This window comes from Cornus florida, unplaced genomic scaffold, assembly GCF_030987335.1.
Source record: "Cornus florida cultivar Cherokee Brave unplaced genomic scaffold, ASM3098733v1 CherokeeBrave_3.0.0_Hap2_Chr11, whole genome shotgun sequence".
Lineage (NCBI taxonomy): Eukaryota > Viridiplantae > Streptophyta > Magnoliopsida > Cornales > Cornaceae > Cornus > Cornus florida.
In genome coordinates this window covers 54573000-54587428 of record NW_026775581.1, presented here as the reverse complement: position 1 = coordinate 54587428, position 14429 = coordinate 54573000, and positions in this window count along the sequence as shown.

Below are 14429 nucleotides of genomic sequence, written 5' to 3'. Positions count from 1 at the left end.
AGACGACATCTTCCCCGAGAAATCCCTTGTTGCCTGTTGTCTATTAAGAACAGAAAGTGATGGTAAAAAAAAAAAAAAAAAGAACAAAATTTTTTTTTTTTTAAATTACCTATATAGGTTGTGAACTGCTAGGTACTTTATTAAAAAATTGATCAAGAGAGGTGGCAACACATTCCTGTACTGGATCAAGTCTCAACTTATCAGTGACATGCTTCCAGTTACGATCCTCATCACAAGCTTTCACATCCTCATTTGAATCCATTGATAATTGACGACGGCGAAGGTTATTGATTAATGGTGGGACATCTCCTGCTGTCTGGTGATAACTACTGGACCCTCCAACGACATCACAATTATTATGAGATTTGATGGTTGCCTTTAGCATTGGCTTAGATGGGAGGTTTGACTTCAACCCCTTAATTAAAACCTTCCTGATTTTAGTTGGTTTCTCTAGTGGGGAAATCATCCGTTTAGGTTGCTTTGAGGTAGTTTCTTCCTGTGTAAATGGGTCAACATAGACTTTGGCCCACCATTCAGCATATGCTTTCGTGACCCCGAATTTCTCAAGATTGGAGCTCGAAGGAAGTAATACTTTACGCCCAGTATGGAAACAGGTGGACAATCTCCATAGTTTCATAACTTCTTCTAATTTACCAGTACGAATGTCCCTCTTCAACCTCCCTGGGACATCATGAGGAAAGTGATATTGTCTACTAAACCTATGCGGACTGTAAGGCTCAATGATGAAATGGTTACCTTGGCACAATGTCAAATAACTGGGCCGAAGGGAGGCAAAATATTCAAAGATTGAGAATTTTTGCTGGTTATCATCCATAAATAGTCGCTCTGGCTCGAATATTTTAGACAAATGTGATAAATTGACACCTTTATAAAATCTGAACAAATTTTGGGCTTCTGATTCATCGAAGTGCTTTGCTAACCCTTCCCCTTCAAACTGTATCATTTGAGGAACATAGTTGTGCTCTAGAGAAATAAAGTGCGTGTTGAAATATTCGGCTAGCCATCCATACACATAGTGAATGGGAAATGGCACTATTGAATTCCATGGGGTAGGGGAAGAAACAATATCGTTCAAGCCTTTGTAAATGTTGACCAGGACCGGAACAGAAAGATAAAACCCATCACCATCCACAATCATACTGGCAACTTTGAAAACTCCAGGGCAAATCATATTTTCAGGGCTAGAAGGCAGAACGAATTTGCATAACCAACAAGCTACAAAGGTAGCTAAATAAGTTTTCCTTTTCATCCCCTGTTCTATTCCAAGGCCGGTGAATACTTCACCCACTTGCAAAGTCCAAGTATGAACGGTGGTGATCACTCCAGAAGGATACTTATGAGTCTGTTTGGGACGTTGGGTTTTGTTCTTTAACGCTTTTCTTTTAGATTTTTCATACTTTATCGGGCCTTTAAACCAAAAATTTACCCAATCAGAAATCTTCATAGCCTGCTCCATTGTGTGCTGTTTACAAAGATGGTGGAAGGTAGAAAATAAGTGCCGATAGTAAGGAGGAAGGAAAGGTTTACCGTCTTTGTCTGAATCTGATAACTCTTTTACAGAAGGGATAACTTCTTCGTATTATTTGCCAGAAAAAGGAAGACCTCCTATAACATACAATTCACGAAGAGAAATTGACAATTCGCCTATTGAATAATGGAGGGTGTTGGTAGAAGAGCACCAAGATTCAAGGAAAGCTTTCAAAACAGGCCCAGGGCGATCATATGTGAATAAAGAAGCAAATATTGCACCATATAGTCTTTTTTCTTTAAGGAATTTAGCATGGCGACCCATAATGTTCTCTGACCATTCCCAATATCCATCAGTATAGGATAAATCAGGAATCTTGAAGGAATTTCCCCATTTAGTTCCTTTAGCACACATCCTATGACCCAAGAGTGAAAAATGTTCTGGCGCCTTTATTGGCTCATGAAGTGCAGAGCGTAAAATCAAAACATTTGAAATTGATCTTATCTCATTATTCTGATTGTAGCCAAGGTTGGAGAGCTCACAGGATGATATGCGAGACCACTCTTGCAAGTGATGGTACAGAGAATCAAAGTGAAGCAGTTTCAGTGCAAAGCAGCCAACAAGAGAAGTTTTGACCTCCAAAGTAATTCCTTTCTCTATAATGTCGTTCTCTAGTTGCGTTCTGAAGGAACAATGGGTCCTTACGGACTAAATGCATTCTGAAGGAACAATGGGTCCTTACGGACTAGTTGCGTTCCGAAGGAACAATGGGTCCTTACGGACTAGTTACATTCCGAAGGAACAATGGGTCCTTATGGACTAGTAAAAAAAAGTTTGTGAAAAAAATAAAAATAAAAAAAAATAAATAAATAAAAGGAAAGAAAGAAGAAAGAACTATCATACCTATGTGTTCAAGCAGATGCCACAATCCAACATAAGCTTCAAAGATTGCAATCTAACAAGTCTTCAGACGCTATTAGAATTGATGTCAAACCCTAGGACTTGGGTGGTATATATAGGCAAGGGATTTGTATCAATTGGAAAGTAAAATTCTAATCTAAAGTTGGATTGGAAAGCCAAAAAAAAAAAAAAAAAAAAGGAAAGTTAGATACTTCAAGTCCCACTTAAAAAAGGAAACAAGTCCTGTCACTCTTGGGACTCGAAGTGGGGGCAATTTGTAGACACTAAAATTTTAGTGGGCTTTGGTTTTGACAAATGGACCGATTAAATATGGGCCTAATGTCTAATTAAGTTATTAGCCCAAGTTTGGTCCAGTTAAATTATTTAATTAGCCAGCCCAGATGGTTAAATATAAAGGTAATTATTCCTAATAAAATAGATTTGGAATAATTATTTTTAAGGATAATTATCACAATATAACCAGCCCGGCCCAGTTATGATTTTATCCTTATCAAGAGATGACACGTGTCATCATCCTATTAATCCAAGAAGCCTATAAATAGAGGCCTGAAGGAAGGAGGAAGGGTACACAAATTCAAAGTCCAGAGATTTAGAATTCAGAAGTCCAGAGACTCAGAAATCTAGAGACTCAGAAGTCAGAGACACAATCTAAACCCAAAAACGAAGAACATCAAGCACATCCAACAACGTGTCGTTCTTCATCAAATCCCACGGTGATCAACAACAAGCACATCCAACGACATGTCGTTCTTCATCAAATTTCACGGTGATTCAAGAACAAGCTCGTGCAGCCCTTGGATCCAACCAACAACAAAAAGGAGATCGAATCAGAGGACCATTCTTTTTGTAAAAGATATCACAAAGGATTGTACTCCAAATATTTCTATTTTAATAAAGTATTATTTTGCCCATATTTTGTCTTTATTTGCAGAGAACAAAATTTGTGTGTACAGTAGGACCCACTAATCATTTAGTCATTACATAAGGTCACATGCTGACCATTTGCTTCTTCCATCTTCCTACACCATTCTCTCCTCTCTCTTTTTTTCTTCGTTTTTTTTTTTCCTTTCATCACTTCAAAGCAAAATCTACACCATTCTACTTAGAATTTGACTTTGCCACTGAAAGCAAAGTCAACAAGCGCGACGAGAGCTTCATTTTGATTGGAGCAAAGTCCGATTTAGAGCACCTTGATGATTGTGAAATTTGGAGGTTTTTCTTGATTTGTTCTTCTATTTGAGGTAGGGGTCCCTAATACCCATATTCTTTGGTCTTTGTGAGTTATATCTATTTAATTTGAATATAGCATGCTTAAATTAAGATTTTTGGTTAAGGTTTTTAAGGTTAGGTATAAGTGAAATGTAATATATGAGATTACGTGTTAATTATGTTGATGAATAATTATTTATTTGAAATTTTTGTAAGGAAGCATGTTTAAGTAAATTTATTTTTTGCCTTGTATGTTTAAAGTGTCGGATTGTTATTATGTCAAAGCATGCTATATTGTTGAATTTGGATGAAATGTATAAAAGTTTTATGTTGGCATGGTATTGAAAGCATGAAGCATTCATGCATGACATTGGGCAAGAAATGGGTAAAATGATTTGAAAAGAAATGAAATTTGTTTTGGGGAAAAGATTTGAAATGGTTTGTGAAAAACTCAGGCGCCTAGTAGCTACCTAGTGGTCCGTGGCGTTAATGCGACCTAGAGGGAACTAAGGAGAGACCCTAGCGTGGTTGAGCTACCTAGGCCCTAAATGACGCCCTGGAGTTACCTTGTGAGCAGGGATAGTTAGCCAATCCTTCTCTCGTGATGCCATAGAGCTGTTATGGGTCGGGTTGCATTCATGGCTTGGAATGAAAAAATAAAAATGTTTTGAATATGGGAAGTAACATCAGCATATCATTGTATCCCATAGGCATGGCATCTTGCATTTATGGTTGGATGGCCTATATTATTGTTGTTGTTTTTGTTGTTGTTGTTGTATTTTCTCAAATGGCATGATTCCGCATTGCTTTATTCTATACTTTGTTTGAATTCACGGGGTCATTAAGAGGTGTGTCTTAGGCACATCCTACTAAGTCGTTGTGCTCACCCCTTCTTTATCATTTTCAGGACACGGAATGAAAATGGTGGATGACGTTCCACCACAAGCATAGGTGGTTTAGAAGGCTGTTTTGTTCCTTTGAATTTAGGACTCTATTCTTTTATAAAGCATTAAAATTGGGATATTTAAACTTGTAAATTATGGCCTTATAATTGTAACCATGATCCTTTAGTTGTATTTTTATAACTTAATCATTTTGTAACGACCATTAATTAATGTATGATCTATGTTGCTATATGGAATGGATGGGATGGGAAATGAGTTACTTCTAATGTTTTATTGATGTATATGATTTGGAACATTGTATGTATTATTTTGTCGTGCATTGGGACAAGTTTAACCATTTTAAGGCCCCAAGTGAGGCCGTTATTCTTCCTTAGGTTTCACAGCATTTCAGCAACAAAAAGTCATTTTAGACGACTAAAATGACCATTTCGGTCAACCGGTTGTATTTTTGCCAATTCCAGTAGCCAACCTTGTGAAAGGGTCACAACTGGCAGACCAGTTGGACCATTTCGGATGACCGAAGCAGCCACTTCGGACAGCCGAATTGGTCACTTCGGACGATCGGTTTTTGTTCTCCTCTACTACTTGTTTCTTCTTTCTTTGTAACCATTTCCAACGTATTTAATGATGCAATGGGGTCCTAGGGGACTTGAAATGTTGTATTGGTTGTGTTTTGACGTTGGTAATGGTAGTAATGCCCTTAGATGACCTCAGGTTCGGATAAGGACCCGGTTAGCGATTCGGACCCCCGAATCTGGGTTATTACAGATCTCTTCTTTTGCTGTGTGTTATACCTAATTTATAGGCCAAAGGTGCCGCCTTTGGATACCTTACTTGTTGTTGGCACAAAACAATTCATTCCTTATCAATTACTTTCTTTAAAGTTTAATTATTGCCTTATCAAACCCTTAGCTTGCAAATTAAGCCATCCACACGGCCAAGGACGAACCTAGCAGCATGTGAGGGGGGCAATTGGCCCACCCCCCCCCCCCCCTGAATTTTTAATTTTTTACTAATATACCATGCTATTTTTTCTTTTTTTCAATATATACCCCTAAAATATTGCTAATGCCCCCCTGAAATTATTACAAAATTTTAACTTTGCCCCTACCTAAAGTTCTAGGTCCGCCCTACACACGGCCATTCAATTGACCACCATAATTGTATCATTCAACCAATGAAATTCTGCCAAAATCCCAACAATCTCCACCTAGGCAAAATTTCTCTACCTTGACACGAATGATAAGGTACCACACCAAAGAGTTTTTCTCCACCACAATGTGATTAATAATCATAAAAAACGTCATCATCATCGGCATCGAAAAAATCAAATTAATGAAGAATTTTAGTTAAGTTTGAGTCTTCCTCAAACCTAACCCTCAGGATCTCCTTCTTTAACCCAAACACGTCTTGCTCAACCACAAGCATGCCTCCAGTATTTTTGTCAAACTCTAAATGCTTATCAAAAGCACCCTCGAAAGCTCTAAATTTGACATCTCTTCTAGCAACTTTCGCCAACAACCCACAAACCGCTGGTTGGTAATGAAAAGTCATCTTCTCACCCTTGTGGAAAATAGGACGTCCCTGACTTTCCCTAGCATCTCTAATGTGATCAACTATTTGTTTCCCATGCATCTTAATGGCACTCAAATGAACTATGTTATTGCCACCAAGATTGTTACAAGTCACCAGACTCACCACCACATCTGTCCTAATGGGTCTGCCTCCCTGTAAGGACTGCTGCAATTTCGATTGCCATCTGAAAACGGATTATATTCTCTGATAACGTTGTGCAGCCCTTCACAACCCTTTTGAGAACTAAGATCGTCACTTTTTTCTGTAACTCCTCCTTTCTAAAACCCAAATGCAGATTCTACTCACTGTAAAAGACCCCATAATAGCTCCACATGTTACTGTATTCCCTTGGAGAATAACAAAGTTTCCCACCTTGATTCCCTGTAGCACCATAAGAGAAACTATCACGACCCTCATAACTCCACCCTCTGTTACAACCTTATAACCTTTGGAGTCTAGCACATTTACTGAAATAAGGCTCTTTTTCAGACCCGATACATGTCACACACCTGATAATATTCTCACCAACCTATCATGCATCTTGATCTTGATTGTTCCAATTCCTAAAATTTTGAAGGCTTTTTCATCCGCCGTCAAATTAGAACCACATTTCACCTCTTTGTAGGAGGAGAAAAAATCCATAGTGGGACACATATGAACAGAACAACCTGAATCAAGAATCCAACTGTCATTAAATGACAAACCTGAACACGAAGTTACCATGAGAACATAATCATCATATTCTGAATCACTCGTTGTAGTAGCTACCACATAATCTATTTCTTGAACCTTCTCTTTGCCATTCACATTATTTGCCTTAAGTTTGGGATAGTTCATGATGATGTGCCCTAACTCATAACAGTAGTAATATTTTTTGTCCTTGTAATTCCTTGATTTGGACCTAGAGCTATTTGAATTTGAGCCTCAGTTTTTTATCTTCCCCCTTGTAGCTAAGACTGTGGCCTCTCCATCTCTATCAATCTCCGACACTTTCCTCCGATTCTCATAAGAGAAAAGTGTTGATTTAACCTCATCTAAGACTACAGTCTTCTTCCCATATAACATAGTAGTCACCAAGTGATCATACCTCATGGGAAAAGAAGCCAAGAGAACCGAGACTTTGTCTTTGTCATCCATTTTTACCTCCATATTTAATAGTTCCGAGAGAAGCCTATTAAATTCATTGAGGTGGTCTTGCATCATAGAACCTTCATTTATGCTGAAATGGTAGAACTCTTTCTTGAGATTGATCTGATTTATAAACAAATTTTCCAAATATAATTTTTTAAGCTTCTCCCAAATCTCCGATGTCTCTGTCATCACATTATGCTTGATCTCTTTTGACAAACACAATCGGATCGTGAAATAAGCTTCGATAGAAAGCTTTTCCCATTCATCTTTCTACGTTGGATCAGGATTATCATCTAAGGTTTTTATCAAATCTTCATTAACAAGAATATCCTTCACCTCAACTTGTCACATCCCAACGTTATTCTTTCCATCAAATTTCTTAACTTCATATCTCATGGATTTGGAAGCCATCCCAAAAGACCATAGTTTGCAACCTAGGCTCTGATACCACTTGTTGGACACAATGGAAGTTCTGATACTAATTTGTTGGACAGAAGTGACCCAAACAAATATACACATAATGATGGCAAATCCTAATAACATAAAGATATGAATAAAGATGAAAAGAAACACACCACAAGACAAGATTTATATGTGGTTCACCCTCACAAATAGGGTTACGTCCACAGGCGATGATGATGTGTTTCACTATATAGAAGAAGATTACAAATTGAAGAACATTTTGGTTCTTCCAGACAATAATCCCTCTTCTCACAACAAAACGTCACCCACCAAACGAAGAAAAGCTCACAAAATGCTCTAAAATGCTCCAATAATTATATGGTTTACATAAAGAAGAAAACCTATCCAAAGACACACTTCAATTATCTCTCTTGAAGATTGTACAAATAAAAAAAATTCTTCACATAAAAAACCAATATAACTTATTCTGACTCTACCTTTTCTTGATCATAATGTCTCTATGGGATCTCTGAAGGATCTCACCGAGATCTCCCTGGGATCACCGTATGATTTCCTCATAGGATCACACTGGGATCTTTTCTTTTGCTTTATGTTATGCCTAATTTGTCGACCAAAGTTACCAACAGGCCTGTGGGCTAACGGTACAAGGCTACTACTTTTCAAAGGGAGGTCAGGGGTTTGAACATCGGTGAAGGCAGTGTGTGTGAGTCCCAACTAGGAAAGAAAAAAAATTATAGGCCAAAGTTGCCGCTTTTGGATACCTTACTTGTCGTTGGCACAAAGCAATTCATTCCTTATCAATTACTTTCCTTAAAGTTTGCATATTGCCTTATCAAACCCTTAGCTTACGCATTAAGCCATCCACACAGCCATACAATTGACCACCATAATCGTATCATTCAACCAATGAAATTCTGCCAAAATCCCAACATATATAACTCCATGGTCACCAGTATCCCCCTTATTTATATCAGCCTAGTTTCAAGTCAGTTTTGTATTAAAAGATAAATCATTGAAGTACATGATTATATTAGGGGCAAAACCCTATTATGCAAGAGAAAAAAATGTAAAATAACCATTTCCAATAAGAACAAAAAATCAGAGCTAGAAAGACAAATAAAAACATCTTATTACAGCTTATTCTAATAAAAAATAGTACTAGATGCAAGGTCCAATACCTGAAAAACTGCAGCATTAGCAAAAGAAGATTGTGAAAGCAGATGATTTAATATGTGATATATCTCTATTGTTATGTGGGACCATTGTCAAGATATGGTTTTAATATTATATTGATATAGATGGACCTGCTATTAAGTTGAATCCCTGTTTATTTATGCCATTGTCAGGAATGGCTATGATGTTTTATTGTGCTATTATCAGGATATGGTTACAATATTTTATGTGTGGTTATACCATTGTTAGAATATGGTTACGGTAGTCTTTACGTGGTTGTGTCATTGTTAGGATATGGTTAGGTATTTATTATTAGGTGTGCCATGATACGAGATTGATGTCTTATGATCAGTGATTAAGACTAAGGCGTATATTGCTTATGATCAGTTATTAGGGATGTTTGTGCCTTGGTAGAAGGAGGACTCATGACCACCTTGTGTGCACTATCTAGTTTAGTCTGCCCTTAGTCAAGTGCGAGTCTTTAGTGTGTGTGTGTGTGTGTGTGTATGTGTGTATCGACTATGTAGATATTGCATGAGTTAGCTAGGGAAGTATCGTTCATCGGGTCTCTGTTTTAGGTTGTTGTAGAATAGACTTGCTAACCCACATTTGTTATATTTTTCAGGTCCTCGTCAGTGGCAGGCTTAAAGGTTGCTCGTGCAGAGTAAAGACTACTTTTCATCACTCTTCCAGTATCGTTGACATAGGATTCTACTTCATGTCTTTATTATTCATGATTTAGACATTCGTCTTTATTATTTCAATTTTGGGATATTTATATTAAAGGTCCATGATGCGGATTACTGAGTTGTGTTCTTGAGGATTATTACATTTGCGATTTATTGGACTTATTCTTAGATTGGTATCAGAGGATTATCTAATTATTTTTTTTCCTTTTTAGCGATACTATTTATTTTATTATTTATTTCATTTGTATTCTGTGTTCATTTCTTATTAATTGTTTGAAGTCCCCTGGTTTTTGGGCAAAGACTTGATCAACATTTGTTTTGAAATTGGGGGATATCACATTTTCTCAAACTCGGCATTGGGGAGGTATCCCTTTAACAGCAGTGCTAATTGGTTAATAAGACACGGAAGGTACCCGTAAGTAATTTAACAACTCGGGCCCCAAACGGTAGTTGGGAGGTACTCTCTACCAGGGATGATAGCAAATTCCCCTAAAGACAAAGGATGTACCCAAAGTCCGGCTAATTAGTACGTTTTCGGTGTGGGTGTGTGGATATGTGAGAGTGTGTGTGTGGTATGCGGTTTCGTAATGCATTACATTTCATTAGATTAGTATAATGATCACTTGATGAGTTAAATGACGTTTTGTGAAATCCATAGCATGACCCCGTTATCCTATTTCCAATTCTTGTTGTGTAAAATATGTATTACTTACCTTGCTTGAGAAGATGTCACTTAGGCAATCTCTATTGAGTCGTTATGCTCATTCCTTTATTAATATTTTTCAAGAAATGAAAAGGAGGCGATGGATGGCCCTCAACCTCATCTTTGATGCTTGAAGACTTCTTTTGTTGGACTTAGAGATTAGACCATGTATGCGTGTACCTTTTTTACGTATATGGAACTTGTAACCAATGGTGTATTATTTTTGTTAAGTTTGCAAGTGATCCCTAATTATATGTATTTTGAGTAGAGATAAATTTGAGACCTAATTTCCATCTTTTGAGGTCTCATTTTGATCTCCGAGTCACCTTAGGACTTTTGAGCCATTCATTGATGTAATTTGAACCATTTTAATGTAAGAATGATATATCTAGTTCACTATGATGTATGGGATGATGTATGGATACCGTTTCATTTTTAATCTTACTTAAATGAATGTTTTGGGGCAGGTTTTATATCTTATCCAAGCTTACATTTGAGCCAAACAGGGTGCCAAGTGATTAAGATGCACAAACAGGACTTAAAGCCAAAACTTGGGCAGTTTTGGTCGACACCTAGCATTTGCCAATGGAAAAATTTTAGGCAGTAGCAAAAGTTACTATTGAAGTCCCTATCGGTTGACGTGTGAGAACTTCACATTGACCGAAAGTCCCATCTCGATCGACGTGTGTGCTTCATGCGTCGACCGAGTACTGGTAGCTTCCATTTTGTTTTTTGTTCTTTCTTCATCCACTTCCTAACTATCCGATGACCCTAGCATGTCTTCATAGATTACAAGTAATGCACTGAAGGTACTTTGAGATTGTAATTGACACTTTTGCCCTTAGATGGCATTAGGTTCGGGTAAGGACCTAATTAGCAATTTAGACCCCTGGGTTCGGATCATTACATAGCATAAATAACCAATTAAAAATCATTCGGTTAGGCAATTCGCTGCAAGTCTTCCATGTGAGTTTCACTACTCTTTAATTATTTTATTTAATAAATGTGCGTTTGTGTAATTCTAGTTTTTAATGGTTTATTGCAAAAAATCTGGTTATATTCAAATTTGTCTCAAAGTTCAAATAGGAGAAATGGAAATAATTCAAAGGAAGGTGAAGAGATAGAAAAGTTCAAATGAGAGATAAGAAGATAGAAAATGAGTTGAATATAAAATTGAAAAAGATTTGGAGATAAAAAAAGGAGTTACAAATTTAAAATTTAAAATTCAAAGGAATTCAAATTTCAAGTCTCCAACAAATTCATTTATCCATCATCTCGTCCAACTCCATAAATAGCAATGTTGGGATTTTATGGAAGAGGTGAAAAGAGGGAGGAAATAAGACAAGAAGGGATTTTAAGGAAGAGGATAAAAGAGGGAGGAAATAAGACAAGAAGAAGCTCTCAAGCTGGGGAAATTCGGGTTCTATTGTATTTATTTCCTTTGAATTTTCCTTCACTATGAGTAACTAACTTCTCAACTACGGTTGAGAAGAAAGCCCATTATGAAATAAATTTTTGTTATTCTATTTATCAATTCCTATTTCATGCTTTGAATGTTTATGATTTTGTCTCCCATGATTATTTATTTGATTTCTTTTCACCATTATTATCATGTAATTTTGATAGTTAGGAATGAAAATTAATTAATCTAAACTTGATTCTATAAATTCTACAAGTAAAACTTCAATCTTATGTTTTTCTTCATTTGGATACATAAGATACTTAGATTTTACAACTCTGAAGCGAAGGAAAATCAACAATTAAATAATTTTTATGTATGCACAATGATAGATCTTGAGAAAATATTAGATTAATTTCTAAATTGCTACTCTTGATTGGGAATTGAAAAATAGTTAATTAGACATTTGCATGTTTAATGGTAGTGGAATCCGATACCTTGATATTTCTCACATTTATTTTCGCTTTAATTACTATCATTTAGTTGCATGCTTAGTAGAAATTCAACAAGATCAATTTCGAGTAACTCGGTTAGAGTTGAATTAATTCGGATTCAAATTAGTTTTTCTTAAATTTTCAATGCAATTCCTGTGGATACGACCTTATTTTGCAAATCTATACTCCAATATATTCGTGCGCTTGCAAGTATTTTCAAAATCACATCATTGTCCATTTGTTATATAAACTTTTTTTTTTTTTTTGCTTTGATAAGCAAATCTATGTGGTTGATATTTGACAATGAGCTATTGATTTTTATTTTTTATTTTTTTGAAGGTCAAAAAAGAAAAAAACCAAGGTTAGGAACTGAACCGAACTAGTCTTTCATGATACGATTTGGTTTAGTTTCAAGCCTCAACAGATCCGGTTTCAATTTCAATATTTTAAAAACCCCACTTATCTCTCTTGAGATTTGTCATTATCCCACATAAACTTTTCTATATTTCTTAATCCCACTTATTTCCCCTCTGATTGACTTTTTTTACTGTTTTGCTCGTGAAATGTTTGCTGTCATTTCAGACATTAAAATGGCAAAATGGTGATAGAGAGGGAGGGCAGAGCTTTTGGTTTTTTCATATTGTCAAAGAGTTGAACAATGGTTTTTTCGTGTTGTCAAAGAGTTGAACAATGAAAATAGATGGCGAGTGCCTGATCGAATTGATCAGGAAAGAAGGAATCTGTTACATAAACTAAACCCTTAAGGGAGGTAAGTAAAATAATAAAACATGAAAGGGTCAATGTGAGATATTGATGAACTTAAGGGGAGGTAAGTGAAATTTATTTTAATTTAGGAAATTGGTAAAGGGGAAAGTGCAAAAAACACCCATGAAGTATACTTTTCGTAGCACTTTTACTCCCTATTTGAAAAAGTGTGCAATAAATACCCCTAATCTTTTGAAATTGTGCAAAATTACCCCTCTGTCAGAAATCTAACATAAATTATTACTGTAATACCTATTTTGCCCTTTTTTTCTTCCCAAAATGCCCCTACAATCATCTTCTTCAATGCAATCATCCTCTTCAATGCAAATCATGAGGTCTGCCACAACCAATTAGCAATCATCCTCATCATAAGCAGTTCACTTATCCGTACTACATCATTTTGGGACCAAACGGACATTTGTGCTTCTTTTCTCTCTTCTCATCCTCCTCATACTTTTTCTCTCTTCTCATCCTCATCATACTTTTTCTCTCTACACACTCGCTCTACACCCTACCAACGAAAGTTGCTACTGTCTACCCAGGAAAACCAAGCCCGTCAACTTCGATGTCAACGTTTTCTTCATCGTTTGGCCGCGAAAGAGCCGGTGACGGTTGTGGGTCTGGTTCTACAGAGTACATAGCGAGTGTGGCGGTGGTTTCTGATAACAACCCCTAGCAAATATGGCCGACTTCGATGTCGCCGGAAACTGGTCCGGGATCTGTGACGAAGTGTTTCTCAGCTGGTGGTCTGAAGGACGAATTGGGGGTGGATCTCCTACCAATTCCTTATAGGTTGGAGGTGTCTGGATTGGAAGATTGAGAGAGTTTGTTGTCTGAATCAGGCCAAGACCAGTCTCTTCTTCAGTGGATTTCCTTGTTCGGCCTCAAAACAGTTGTTCAGAAATTTCTTTAAATAACAATGACAACAAATAATTGGTTCACATCAACTCCACCAAATTGTAAAGGTCCCAATTTTGGGTTGATTAATTCTAATCCTCAGAACTCCATTTGAACCTCTTTGCTCAACCATTGCCTCCTGGTGTGGTTTATCAGCAAGAAAAGTTTCAGAGTGTAAAGAGAGAAAGTAAGAGGAGGAGGGAGAGAAAAGAAGTACAAATGTTTGTTTGGTCTGTTTGGTTCCAAAAATGGTGTAGTTTAGGTAAGTAAAGACCTGTCTTAATATTAATCCTTTGATTTAGATTTGGAAAAAGCACCTAGATTTAGATTTGGACAAAGCAGGAGAGAGATGATTATGGAGAGGATTCGTATCCCTGCCGAAGATATGAGAAGAGTAAAGCATTGTACTTTTTGGTCTTTTTACAAAAAAATTTATTTTTATATATTTTATAAAATTATTCAATAAAGGTAATTTGATCAATTTAGATTTTAAATGTGTCATAAGGACCTAAATGCACCAAATTGAAACTTAAAGGGTGTTTTTTGCACGTAAAGGAATGTGATATGCACTGTAAACATATTTTAGAGGTGTTTTGTGCACTTCACCCAATTGGTAAAGATATGTTCTATCCGCCGCAACAGTGACAACACACACA